The sequence below is a fragment of the Vigna umbellata genome, chromosome 7, assembly GCF_029865625.1.
Source record: "Vigna umbellata cultivar VRB3 chromosome 7, Vumbellata_1.0, whole genome shotgun sequence".
Classification (NCBI taxonomy): domain Eukaryota; kingdom Viridiplantae; phylum Streptophyta; class Magnoliopsida; order Fabales; family Fabaceae; genus Vigna; species Vigna umbellata.
The window spans coordinates 12,946,582-12,958,981 of record NC_142171.1 but is presented as its reverse complement, the minus strand read 5'-3'; the positions used below and the strand labels follow the sequence as shown (position 1 = coordinate 12,958,981).

The 12,400-nt window shown below is 34.6% G+C and overlaps 1 long non-coding RNA gene and 1 pseudogene across 5 annotated transcripts; one reads left to right on the top strand and one right to left on the bottom strand.

The window, feature by feature from the left end:
• Window positions 1-974: 974 nt before the first annotated feature.
• LOC148195180 (uncharacterized) lies at window positions 975-5,937 on the bottom strand. Of its 5 annotated transcripts, none has more exons than XR_015780692.1 (4): window positions 5,342-5,937; window positions 4,755-5,257; window positions 4,555-4,661; window positions 975-1,483 (listed from the first exon to the last, which is right to left on the bottom strand). It is a non-coding gene; the product is annotated as an uncharacterized LOC148195180 (long non-coding RNA). The 5 variants fall into 5 exon arrangements; XR_015780693.1 differs by having other exon boundaries at window positions 4,555-4,849; window positions 5,083-5,257; XR_015780694.1 differs by having other exon boundaries at window positions 4,555-4,849; window positions 5,104-5,257.
• A 3,883-nt stretch (window positions 5,938-9,820) lies between these two features.
• On the top strand, window positions 9,821-11,935 carry LOC148195179 (sugar transport protein 10-like; annotated as a pseudogene).
• The last annotated feature ends 465 nt before the right edge of the window (window positions 11,936-12,400 follow it).

The following is a 12,400-nucleotide window of genomic DNA, read 5'->3' as shown; positions in this document are numbered from 1 at the left end:
CTTCCGTCCGGCCCAGCGAGCTAGGGACGCATTCAAGGTCTCGCTTCGTCCCACCTACTTCCGTCCCTGTCCCGGAGTGCCGCCGGAGCATCGCCGGAGTGCTGCCAGAGTGTCGACTGTTCGGTGGACGAAAAAGAGGGGTTTTCCGGGTTGTCAGTCCCACCCACACCTTTTTCTTCGTCTGTGTTCCAACCGCCACACCTTGTGTTCACTCAAGGTTCGTTTTTTTTTATTTCAGTGGAATGAAGCTTTAATACATGCATGATGTTGTTTGTGGATGATGGATTAAAGACAATGATTCGTTATTGTTTTCATAATTTTTATTGTCATAGTTGATGGATTAAAAATTTGCAGGTATGCTTTTGTCATCTTTTTGTGACATCGAAGTCCATTTATAGTACACGGGTAACAAAATTCCCAAGGTTGTTGAACTGGATTGATATGAATATTGGGGATAAGTTTATCAAAACTGCTTTGGCAAAGGGATCGGTGAGTAGTTGTTGATTAGACGAATGTGTTGGTGCAAAGTAATTTATGATTTGTGTTATTATGAAATAAAAATTGTTAATGACATTGCAGGTTGTTATTGATGTTGGTGTGTCCAAAGAGGAGCTTTGTTATGGTATGGTGAAAGGACGCTTGTGAGAAATTTGGTATTCCATTTAAGAAGCAAAATAGAGGAGATAAGGAAAATTACTTTTGTTGTACAAGAACAAACACGGGTAATTGCGGACATGCAAAAGTAGTATTAACGATTTAAGAAGTTGGTTGAAGCAAAAAATGAAGATAAGAATGAAGATTTTGTGGAAGAACCGTTGTGGGGAAGTGAAAATCGTTGTCAAAGTACACCGGTTCAAGGACTCCTAGGTCGTCTCCAAAGGACCAATATTGTGGGTTCAGTCTCAGATTTAACACAAAGTGGGGGGCGTTTTGTAAGGTTTTGTGTAGAAAATTGAATAAATTAAAATTGGGAGTTAAAACGAATGAGATTATGTATATTTGAAAGTAAACACCAAAGCCATTTTCAGCTTTGGTAAATCTCTATCATACAACTTTATAATCTTCTTGTAACAATGATTCAACTATCATATGTTCTTGAATTTCATATGCTTTATTTGAATACCTTTAAAACAAAAATGAAAATGTAGTGCTACTAGACAATTGATTCATCTGGGTCCTGAGAGCTCCATGGCTTGGACAACAAAGAGTCATTAGTGAGATCATAATACCTATCTGATGAAGATGACTCTTGGGGTTTGAACTTGGTTGTGTCAACTCTTTGTGAAGCTTTCCATCTTTCTGCTAGTCCATCACCTTCGAGCATGTGAACCACTTCAGACATTTTAGGCCTATGCCTTGGAAGATACTAAGTACATAAGAGGGCCACTTGAACCATTTCCTGAAGTTCAATTCTGTCATAGTTGTTCTTCAGATCCTTGTCTACCAGCATTTCAAGCTTTTTCTCCAGATGAATTTTCTTTACCTGAATGTCAACAATATAAGGACTTAGACTTACCATTTGGTTTGAGATAAAGGAAAGAGTTCTGATGAATAAAGGGAAACAAACTCACCCATTGCTACTATTATCATAATTAAAAGTTTAATTTTAGACAAGAACGTCACTAGTAAAAAAAAGCTTTTTTAACGCGCTATATACATCTCGGTTTTACTGAAACCGAAGCGTATAACAGCGCGGTGGCATTTATGTAAATATTTAGTAGTTATATGCCTCGGTTCTATAGGAACCGATGCCTATAGATATTATTGTCTCAGTTAGAAGGCCAACCGAAGCATAAAAGCCCGTGTCAGCTAAAAAATCCAACGGATTTTGCCTCGGTTATCTGTAACCCGAGACATATAATATAAATTTTAAATTTTTTAAAATGATTTATGCACCGGTTTGCTTTGTAACCGAAGCAGTTAATTGGTTTAGGCACCGGTTTGCTTATAACCGAGGTCGTAGCCCTTACGTTAAAACAGTGACTATTCTTCTTCCAATATCGCACTCTCGCGATTTCTCTCGTCTGCGCCTCCTCTGCCTCCCCATTTCTCTCGTCTGTGCCTCCTCTGCCTCGCGATTTCTTTCATCTGTGCCTCCCTCTGCCTCGCGATTACTGCCATTTCTCTTCATCGTAGACGACCCAACGTTGGAGCAAGGATGATCTACGTCTTGAGCGGAGGCAACAACCTTACGGTGACGGTGTGGAGATAGCACGACAGGCGGTGTTTGTGGTAGCTCGTAGCGGCGCTCGTGGTGGCTCGTGGCTGTGCGATTGGTCGTTCTTCTTCTTCTCTCTTCTCTTTCTGGTTGTATTTTGGTTGCAGGAAGGAGGATGTGAAATCGCAGCCAGTAGGCGTCTCAGTGGCGGAGGCGACGGGAGCACGACGAAATTGAGGCGGAGGCGCGGCGGGACACGACGATGGCGCAAGGATTGAAACGCGTTTTGGAGTTTTTTTGGGATTGAGAAAGTTAGGGTTTTGAGTTAGGGGAATTTCGTTTTGAGTTTGGGCTGGATTGGCAGTGGCGAGAAGCAATTGGGCCAATTGAACACACACCCTTAATCGGTGGCGAGGAGACGGTGGCGAGGAGACGGTGGCGTGGTGGAGCTTTCTCGGGTCGCAGGGAACAGGTATGGGGAAATCTCATCCATTTTTCTGAAGGGTCTTTTTGTGTTGCAAAATGGTTTGCAAAGATCAATCTTTTGTGTAATATGTCTCTTTTGCGTTTTGGTTTGCAGAGAAACTGAAGTCTATTTCTGGTTTTGGTTGCAGTAAGCCAACGATGCTTTGTACAGTAAGTCTGTTTCTGGTTTTGGTTGCAGTAAGCCAACAATGTTTTGGTTGCAGAGAAACTGAAGTCTGTGTAATATGACTTTCTTTTTGTTTTGTACAGGACACATGCTTAGAGTTGCAGCATCATGGCTTGTCAAGTTGGCATTGATTTATATAGATTGTTTTCCTCGGCATTCAAGGTGCAGAAAGATGATAATGATGTTGATAAAACTAATGAAGTTGGAGTTCTTGGAGTGAAGATTTTCATCACTTCATTTAGATGTACTTCAAGTCAGCGGGTTGGAAGAATTTGCCTACTAAGAGACAATAAGCTGAATAAAGTCTGGCCAGAAAAACAAAACAAAAAAATAAAAATCACTCTACTGTCTCGGTTCAAGTCCCAACAGAGGCAGTATAGGACGAGATACTAACTCGGTTCACAACCGAGGCATAACGAAAAGACCTTTTACCTCGTCAAGATATGCACCGGTTGAAAAACTGGTGCCTATGGTCAAAAATAACCGATGTCAATTCCTTTGAGTGTACTAGTGAACTGTAAATTGAATTGGGATAGCATAGTTTTGGTATAATATTGAAATCAATTCTTCTCAGTTCTTTGTATCACATATATTGTATCTAAAGATTATCTATCTCTTTATGAGCATAGTCAACTTGTTATAGTTCAATTGATTTCCTACAAGTATGTAAGCTACATGTAATCACACCCTATCTTTTCAGTATATTTTATTTTTTCGCTCAGACTCTTGCACATCTTCTCTCAAATTATCTTTGTTCCTGCCATGAAGTAGAAAATGAGGTGTAGTGAGCTGCAATATGAACAACAGTCGAAAAAATTAAAATTTGAAATAGTATGTATGCAGTTATCATTTAACATAGTTGCAAAAAATGTTATAGATATCATCATTGTTCTTCCTAAGATTTCTTTGAGCGATATAAAAGCTTTGTATTCCCTCTTTTATAGCCTTTCTCAAATTAAAATTTCATTACCTTAAATTACAACAACCAATGTCCAAAAAAGGAGTAATAATGAGAAGATGAAGAAAAAGTTTAGACAAAACAAAAGTTAATGCAAACGTTAACTATAAGCTTTGGAACAAAAAAGAATTGCAATCTACATGGATGCACAACTTGTTTCAATATTATAGCACAACTAAACCATATTATTGCCAAGGAGACAATGCTTGATATCAGAAACAATAAATAATGAGGGATACAACATTTAAGAATGCAATACCATACAATAACCATAGGCTAGTACAACCAAAGGATAAAACTAATATCTGAAAAGGGCATTAATGAGTTAAACTAATGAATAAATTGAAATTTTCAATTAATGTCCCCAGCTAGTCAATGTCATATCAGGATGGGGTCTACAAAATTTCAATAAACCAAGCATGCAATAAGATATGGGTGTCAAAATTGAAAGTATACATAAACTTATGCAGGCTCCATAAACTCCTTTGAGTTTACTTAATAAAAGCATATTTAAATATTAATAAATAATATAATATTTAAAATTTTTAATTTCAATAAAGAAAACTAGTAAACTATAATATCCCAACACAACAAATACATTACATTAAAAATTGAAGGAACAAAACTAGTGTATTATCTAGTTTATTAAAAAAAAATTATTATTAATTACTATATTATATGTTATTCTTCATTTTTTTTACACGTTTAACACTTGTACTTGCACTTTTTATTGTTGCAGGAGGACTACCAATTTATAATATCGCTAGTAGGAATAGGATTTTTCACCTGAATCTACCATCCATGACCAAGGGATGCACCACATAGAATCTTTGTAGCTGTCGGCCTTTCCACATCTGATCCATTTAATGCAATATAGTATAACTTCTCTATCTCTACCAGGCTCGGACAGAATAAGATTATGAAGGTCAATCTTTAGCAGTTAAGATAACACCAAAATTAGATCAAATTTGACGCAAGAAATAAACCTTGAGGCAGGGGTCATCGTTAGAGAACAAAGTATTGTTTAATGGTGTTCCTTCCATAAACATTGACCATGGAGATTTTTCTGGAGGTGATGAATCTGACAAAGACAAAACAGATATAGAGACATAACCAGGACAAAAGTATACTGACGTATCCATTATTAAATTCCTAGTTATGCAAGCCTCAACTATGAGATGCCTCAATTTCCCACCTAAAAGATAATTCACAGGTATCATAGATATCAGCAGAAAAATGCACATGAAGAATGTTGAATACATATATTGCAAGATGGAATCAAGGAAATAAAAGATCTATTTCCAAAAAGTTAACCTGCTTTTGTATTGGCATTACCACAAATTCTAGTGCTAGATTCACCCTTTCCATTCAATCGAGTAGCAAAATCACAATCACGTAAAAGAATAGCACGAGCACCTGCGCTATCTCCAAATCGCGCACCTTATAGGTTTCTGAAATCTGAAGCTTGGAGTCCACATAACTCACAACCCTACAAAACAGAAACGCGATTAAGCAATTAAGTGAAACCAATAGATTGAGAAAAGATAGCGAGAGTGAAATTAGGGTTTATTACTTGATGTTGCAGGAGAGAGATGGTGTAGGGTGAAAGGAGAACGCGTATTGCGATAGGAGAGGAAGAAAGAGAGCGAAAGAGTGAGGGTGAGAGTGGCGGTGAGGTATGGCGTTGGAAGCGAGAAGAGAGCTTGGTGCGTGAACTTCCACATCAAGGGTGGTTGTTGTCGAAGCATATCTCTGAGACTAATATTTCCCCTAGCTCGGGACTAGGAAGTGCAATGTCCAGAGTGTTCAAGTGTTCCACCAGCTCCGTTACGAATGTTGCTGCGGGTTTCTTGCTGCATTGCTTCCAAAGCTTTAGCCTCTTCAAATTTTAGGGTTTTCGAAAGAGAACAAGGGCATGGAAAAACAAATTTCATACAAGAGGGAAAACCTTTAGGGATTGCAAAGGAAGATAGCTTACTAGTGAAGGGCCAACGACGACATAAGGAGTGAAGAAGAAAATCATGAACGGTGAACACGAAGTGGAGAGCAAGATAACAACTGGGCAACTGGTGTACAAGGAGATAATTAATTGTAAAGACAAAGTGAAGAGGGAAATGGGAAATGAGGAAGAAGAAACAGAGGGAAGTTCAGAGATTGTAAGAAAAATAAAACGTTTACTACGCTTTATTATAAAACTGCAAAAAATATATGCGGTTTTGAAAAAAATCGCCAAAATTACCTGAGGTTATTAAAACCATCTGAAATATTCCTCTGTTATAATTAATTATTTTTGTAGTGATTATGGTCAAAAGAAATATATTCACGCGTCTCAGTTGCTGTTTTGGTTTCCCTGTTGTTGGTATTGTGAGTGCAAATGTTTATTTGTAATTCTCCTGGTTCAATTTTTTGAAAATTAAGCTAGAGAAATGACTAAATTGTGAATCCTACTGGTCCAGCCATTTGTCACGCTGTTGTAGAATTTTTCCTAGTGCTGGTATAATGTATGGGTGCCTAAGACCTGTTTTATGTGTTCAGGTGGTTAAACTAAGTTAGTGGTATAGTAATAAGCCTCCAAACCTTACGGTTTTTGTCAAGCTGCACGAAGTTAGTATGGGATAGGGAGTTTACGTGACCTTAATGGTAGAAAATCCTTATCGTCAAAATTTGTAGATATAGTTCTTGAAGTAAGAGTTCCCTAGATTAAGTGTTTGTAGGTGTAGTTCTTTTTGCATATTGAAAGAATTAAATGGTTCACATGAAGATACAAATTTGTGGCACATCATGCATAGGGACACCATTCAATCTTAGAACCAAAGGTAGCTTGCTCATAAGGACTAGTGATAGTTATTATGAGTTCTTCACCATGAAAAATTATAGTCTTTATTAACTACAAGAAAAATCGCGTTAAATATGATCAAACTCCAAAATTCGTATATAATAATGTTACATATAAATTACATACAAATAAAAATCTGTATACAATATAATGTTACATACAAATTTATTCGTATGTAATTACATCGAAAAAATTGTATATAATTATATAAAAAAAATGGATATGTAATACATATAAAAAAATTTAAATGTAATTTTCGTATGTACGATATATTCGTATATAATTTTTGTATGTAATGTTATTGACAATTTAATGAAAGATTGAACACCTCTATATATATACATTCCCATATCTGTAATATACATACACGACCAACAATCACAATAACTTCTATTGAGCATCATGCAAGCATTTGGCTTTCAAAATAGATATTACATAAATATCATTGTTCAATTAATTTATCCAATGTATAATATTCATAAATAACTTGTATATGATTCCTACTATGCCAAACACTATAAATTGTACAATTCATCAATAGTAAAGTATGCAGTTTCCTAATAATCTCTATAAGTAATAAATAAACAGGTACAGAAGGAATACAAACCTGCACGGATATGGGAAGGCAAAGTCAATCATTTTGTTCATAAGGCCAACTCGAGAGCAATGCCTGCCCGGATCAAATCATAGCAAACAAATAGACACGAGGCAAAGCATTCTTTCTTTCCCTGCATACGCATGCAGAGAAAAATGTTACACTATATTGACCTCACTCACAATAAAACTCTCCAGAAAGTGAGCGTTGATAACAAAACTCCTCAGCAAGTTCACGCTCACTAGATTATGAACAAAATAACAAAACAATGAATAAGAAAATCAAGAAACACATCTCATAGAAAAAAGAAAAAAGGACACAATATATAATTAATGATTTGTTAGGTATTTTATTCTGTTGCCTCGGAGATAAGATCAGATCCCATTATTAATTGCTCTTATACCATGCTTGGCCTTTTTCGATAGGTGTTAATAAAGGAACATGTGATCTAATAATTATTCATATAAAACAGACAATTGTACTTGTGTTACGAATCTTTAAGATGTAGTAAAAAAGACTTTTCAATTCAAGATAATATTAAAATCATTCTTAGCTTCTTACAATCACTAACTAGATTACTACTACAGTTATCGGTCAAGGGATGAGATTTATAGGTTAATTTAACACATGAATTCAACTAACATAATATTACCTTTAATTCAAAAAAGAAAAAAAAACTTATTAGATAATATATTTATACATTTTTTATAAGTATTCGAACCACTTCTTATCACTACATATCCGTAGAAGGATGTCCAACAATGGATAACTCTCTAGGAGAGTATATTTTTAATTACAATATAATATGTAAATCTTGAAATTTTTTCACTCTATTTTCACTTGAAAGCTTTATATGATTTATGAATTATAAGTACATAGATTAGAGAAAAAAATGTATTCACTTCGTTATCCTTGTCTTCTCTTCATATGTTTGGCTATTTATAGCTTTGTTGAGATTCTTCATACGTCTTGGTAGACTAGGTTAGTAGCCCTTTTTATCATAGATTTTCATTTACGCGTATCTTGTACAACTTGTTAGAGACGAAGTTTTCAACAGACACATTCATAACATGTTTTGTAATTCTCTCAAGGTCTTTATCAAACGTGTGCTTTGGTTCTAATTGAGTTCTTCTTCCATGGCTTTTACCCATGAGTCCTTTTCCAGAGCTTTATCTATAATGGAAGGTTCCACTTGAGAGATAAGAGTGTTTGGCTTATGTTTGTGAAAGGATCTGGTCATGACATTTTCTTTAATGTCAATTGTTGTAGTCTCGAGAAACGACTTTTGGATTGGTTTTAGGCGCTTCTGAGTATGAATCTTTTGAGCTCCTCTTTATTCATTTGGTTAGATGTTTTAGGAAACACTATGGTTATTTCTTAGATGATAGATCATTTGTCACCTAGCGTTCCGACTTTTGTTTTCCATAGGGTTTCTTAGTGATCTTTGTCTAGTCTTGTTGAAGAGACATGTCTTTGTTCACCTTTTGGGTTTAGCTTAGACCCTCTTCTTTCTAAGATGATATTTCGTTTTCTCATGTTTGTTAAACTTCAAAACCTAAAGATGTTAGTGTCAAAGCTGTACAATGGAATCATTAGTGCGTTAAACAAACCAAGAAGGAGGTGAAGTGGTTTCTTATCGCAAATCATTCTTTTAATAATTTTCTTGCAATTATATAAACTCCTTAAAACAATTTAAGTATATTAAAGAGCAAAGAATTAGGTCATCCAAGTTATAACCTCTTACATTAAGACAGTCATGAGATGTTATGGCCGATAACTTTTTATTGTAAGATCCTGTTGTTGATACTATTTTATTGTAGGATTTTTAAGACAATAACAAAGTCTACGATTAATGACACCTTTTGTTACATTGGTTTTTGTTGTTGTCGTCAAATGCCGAAACGAAGTTATCAATACTAACTAACATAAATAAAATAAAACAGAATCATTAAAAGAAAAAAGGAATTAGTTGGAGAAATAAAACTAAGATAATGCGAACTAAAACTAAGGATCCTTTCATGAAAAATAAATTATTTAAGTAAAATATGTACAAATTTGTTTTGTTGGAACTTGTTTTCTTTTCTAGTCCTCCAATCATGTTAATGAAATTTCTCCTTTTTGAAGCATAATACTAAATAAAATTAATAATTTAAAAAATAGGTATTTCCCTTTCAGTTCTTTTTTCTTAAGTTTTGGTTACTTATAAACTTTCTTTTAATAAAATTTCTTATTTAATTTTTTTCTTTTTGGTTCAAACTATGAGCTTGGTGCACCGATTTATTTTTTTTAGAATATATTGTTGTGATAGAATCACAAATTTATTTTTCTCTTGTTTTTTATATGACTTGAGGTTTAGAATCGAGTATTAGAAAGTGAATTATTTCTTTTGTGCAAGAGACAAACAACAAGAGTACTCAACTGTCTCTTAAATAAGTTGTGCATACATTCTCTTTCATCAATTATTCAAAAAAATTTCAGTAAAAGCAGTTTAGTTTATGAAATTAAAGTTTTGTTATTTTTTTTAATAAATTCTTATAAACGCAATATTAACGTATGAACAAATAAGTAAGTTGATTATTAATCAATGTTCTTTAATTATAAACAAATTATAATCACCAATAATGACGAAATTAAACTTGGTTTATAAACCATCGACTCTTTAAATTTTCACTAACTAGTTCTTATTATCTTAAGTCCTTAAAATAACTTATGAGTTCTAACGTGAAACAAATAACAATACACACCAGTTTGGCTATTAACAACATGATAGATAATTAGAAGCATAAAAAGATATTATATTGTTGGCGAAGTTATTTTAATTTTATAACTCATCCTTATCCGTTAGATGTTATTATTAGCATATTTTAGATTATAAAACAAGTTCCTAAAATCTGATATGTAGAAAAGGAAAGAAAGTTTAAGAGAAAGAAAGAGATCCAACTAAAATATAACATTTTAAAGATGGAAGGTGGAGCTTCTGCTACTCTAGAAAATGGAAGACAATATGAAATAAGATCACATTATTCGTGTTGGTCACATGTTTTGTAGCAGCCATGGGCGGTCTACTGTTTGGTTATGATCTTGGAATCACGGGAGGAGTGACTTCCATGGAACCATTCTTATTAAAATTCTTTCCGAGTGTTTATAAAAAAATGAAAGATGAGTCTCTCCATGAAAGTCAATACTGCAAATTTGACAATGAACTCCTTACTTTGTTCACCTCTTCTTTATATCTTGCTGCATTGGTAGCTTCTTTCTTTGCTTCCACCACCACGAGAATGATGGGATGCAAGACCTCTATGTTTGCAGGTGGTTTATTCTTCCTTGTTGGTGCGTTGTTGAACGGATTTGCAGTCAATATTGAAATGCTCATCATAGGTCGATTATTACTTGGTTTTGGTGTTGGATAGTGTAATCAGGTAAGGCCTTGCATCATTGTCAATGCTTTCCAATTTGGTTATATGACTATGGGGAAACCTTCATTATTAAATTGTTTTTAACATTTCCTTTTTCTTTTTTGTTATTATTATTTCCAATAGTCTGTACCTGTCTACTTGTCTGAAATGGCTCCAACATCGATAAGAGGTGCACTTAACATTGGATTTCAAATGATGATCACAATTGGCATATTGGTTGCAAACCTTATTAATTACTGGCAAACTAGAATATGGTTGGAGAATTTCTTTAGGTGCTGGTGCAGTTCCTGCAATCATGCTATGTGTAGGATCTCTTTTCTTAGGTGACACCCCTAACTCCTTAATCGAAAGAGGTAAAAAAGAAGAAGCTAAGAAAAAGTTGCAAAAGATTCGTGGCGTGGATAATGTTGACGAGGAGTTCCAAGACCTCGTTAATGCGGCTAAAGCAGCCAAAGATGTTGAACATCCATGGAAGAACATTACAAAACCAAAATACAGACCTCAACTCACTTTTTGCTCTCTGATTCCCTTTTTCCAACAATTCACTGGCATCAATGTCATCATGTTTTATGCTCCTGTCCTCTTTAAAACTTTAGGCTTTGGAAATGATACTTCCCTTATGTCTTCAGTTATCACTGGAGGCGTTAATGTGGTTGCAACTTTTGTTTCCATTTTCTCTGTGGACAAGTTTGGAAGAAGGATATTGTTCCTGGAAGGTGGGATTCAAATGCTTATTTGTCAGGTAAAAACCTTAACCTAATTGATAAATAATGTTTGTTATTTTAATATTTTAAAATAAAAGTTTTATCACTAAATTCATTCGTTACCGTGAACAACTTATTTTGAAATTCATAATATGTGTAGCTTGCTGTCGGAATCATGATTGCTCTAAAGTTTGGAGTGAGTGGTGAAGGCTATTTTACCAATGGAGAAGCGGGTCTTCTCTTATTCTTTATATGTGCGTACGTTGCAGCATATGCATGGTCTTGGGGTCCACTAGGTTGGTTGGTTCCTAGTGAAATATGCTCTCTTGAGGTTCGATCTGCAGGTCAGGGCACCAATGTTGCTGTAAACATGTTATTTACCTTTGTCATTGCCCAAGTTTTCCTAACCATGCTTTGTCACTTGAAGTTTGGTCTTTTCTTCTTCTTTGCTGGATTTGTGCTTATCATGACCATTTTTGTTGCCTTGCTCCTGCCTGAGACAAGGAATATTCGAATTGAAGAAATGAATCAAGTTTGGAAATCACATTGGTTTTGGGGGAAATTTATTCCAGATGATGTAGCCACCGGTGGGCATCCTCGTATGACTACAGTTTGAGATTAGATTGATCAAGTACTTCATTTACTCGTACCAAAAAAATTTCTATCATTTTCTCAAACAACTCATTGTAGTTACATAATTCCTACGATTTGTAATAGATATACTCATCCAACATCAAATTTTTTTATAGTACATATTTGTAATAATAGTTTAGAATATTGTTTGGATTTTGCTAGATTTTGTCTTAAGCCTGATTTTAATGATAAAATATTTATATTATCAACAACTCAAAGGATTCAATGCATGTCCATGACAAGTTATTATTGGACAAAGAAACACGATGTGAGTGTTCTAAGATACGTTTTGGCTAGAAAAATCGCATTCTCGGTTTCTATGACAAAGGTAAAAGAATGGGGAATAAAAGAAGTGAGTTTAGCCAATGGACGAGTTAATGGATGGATAATGGCTTTAAACTTCACAAAAAATTAGATATTAATTTACGATCACTTATGCTGTTTAATT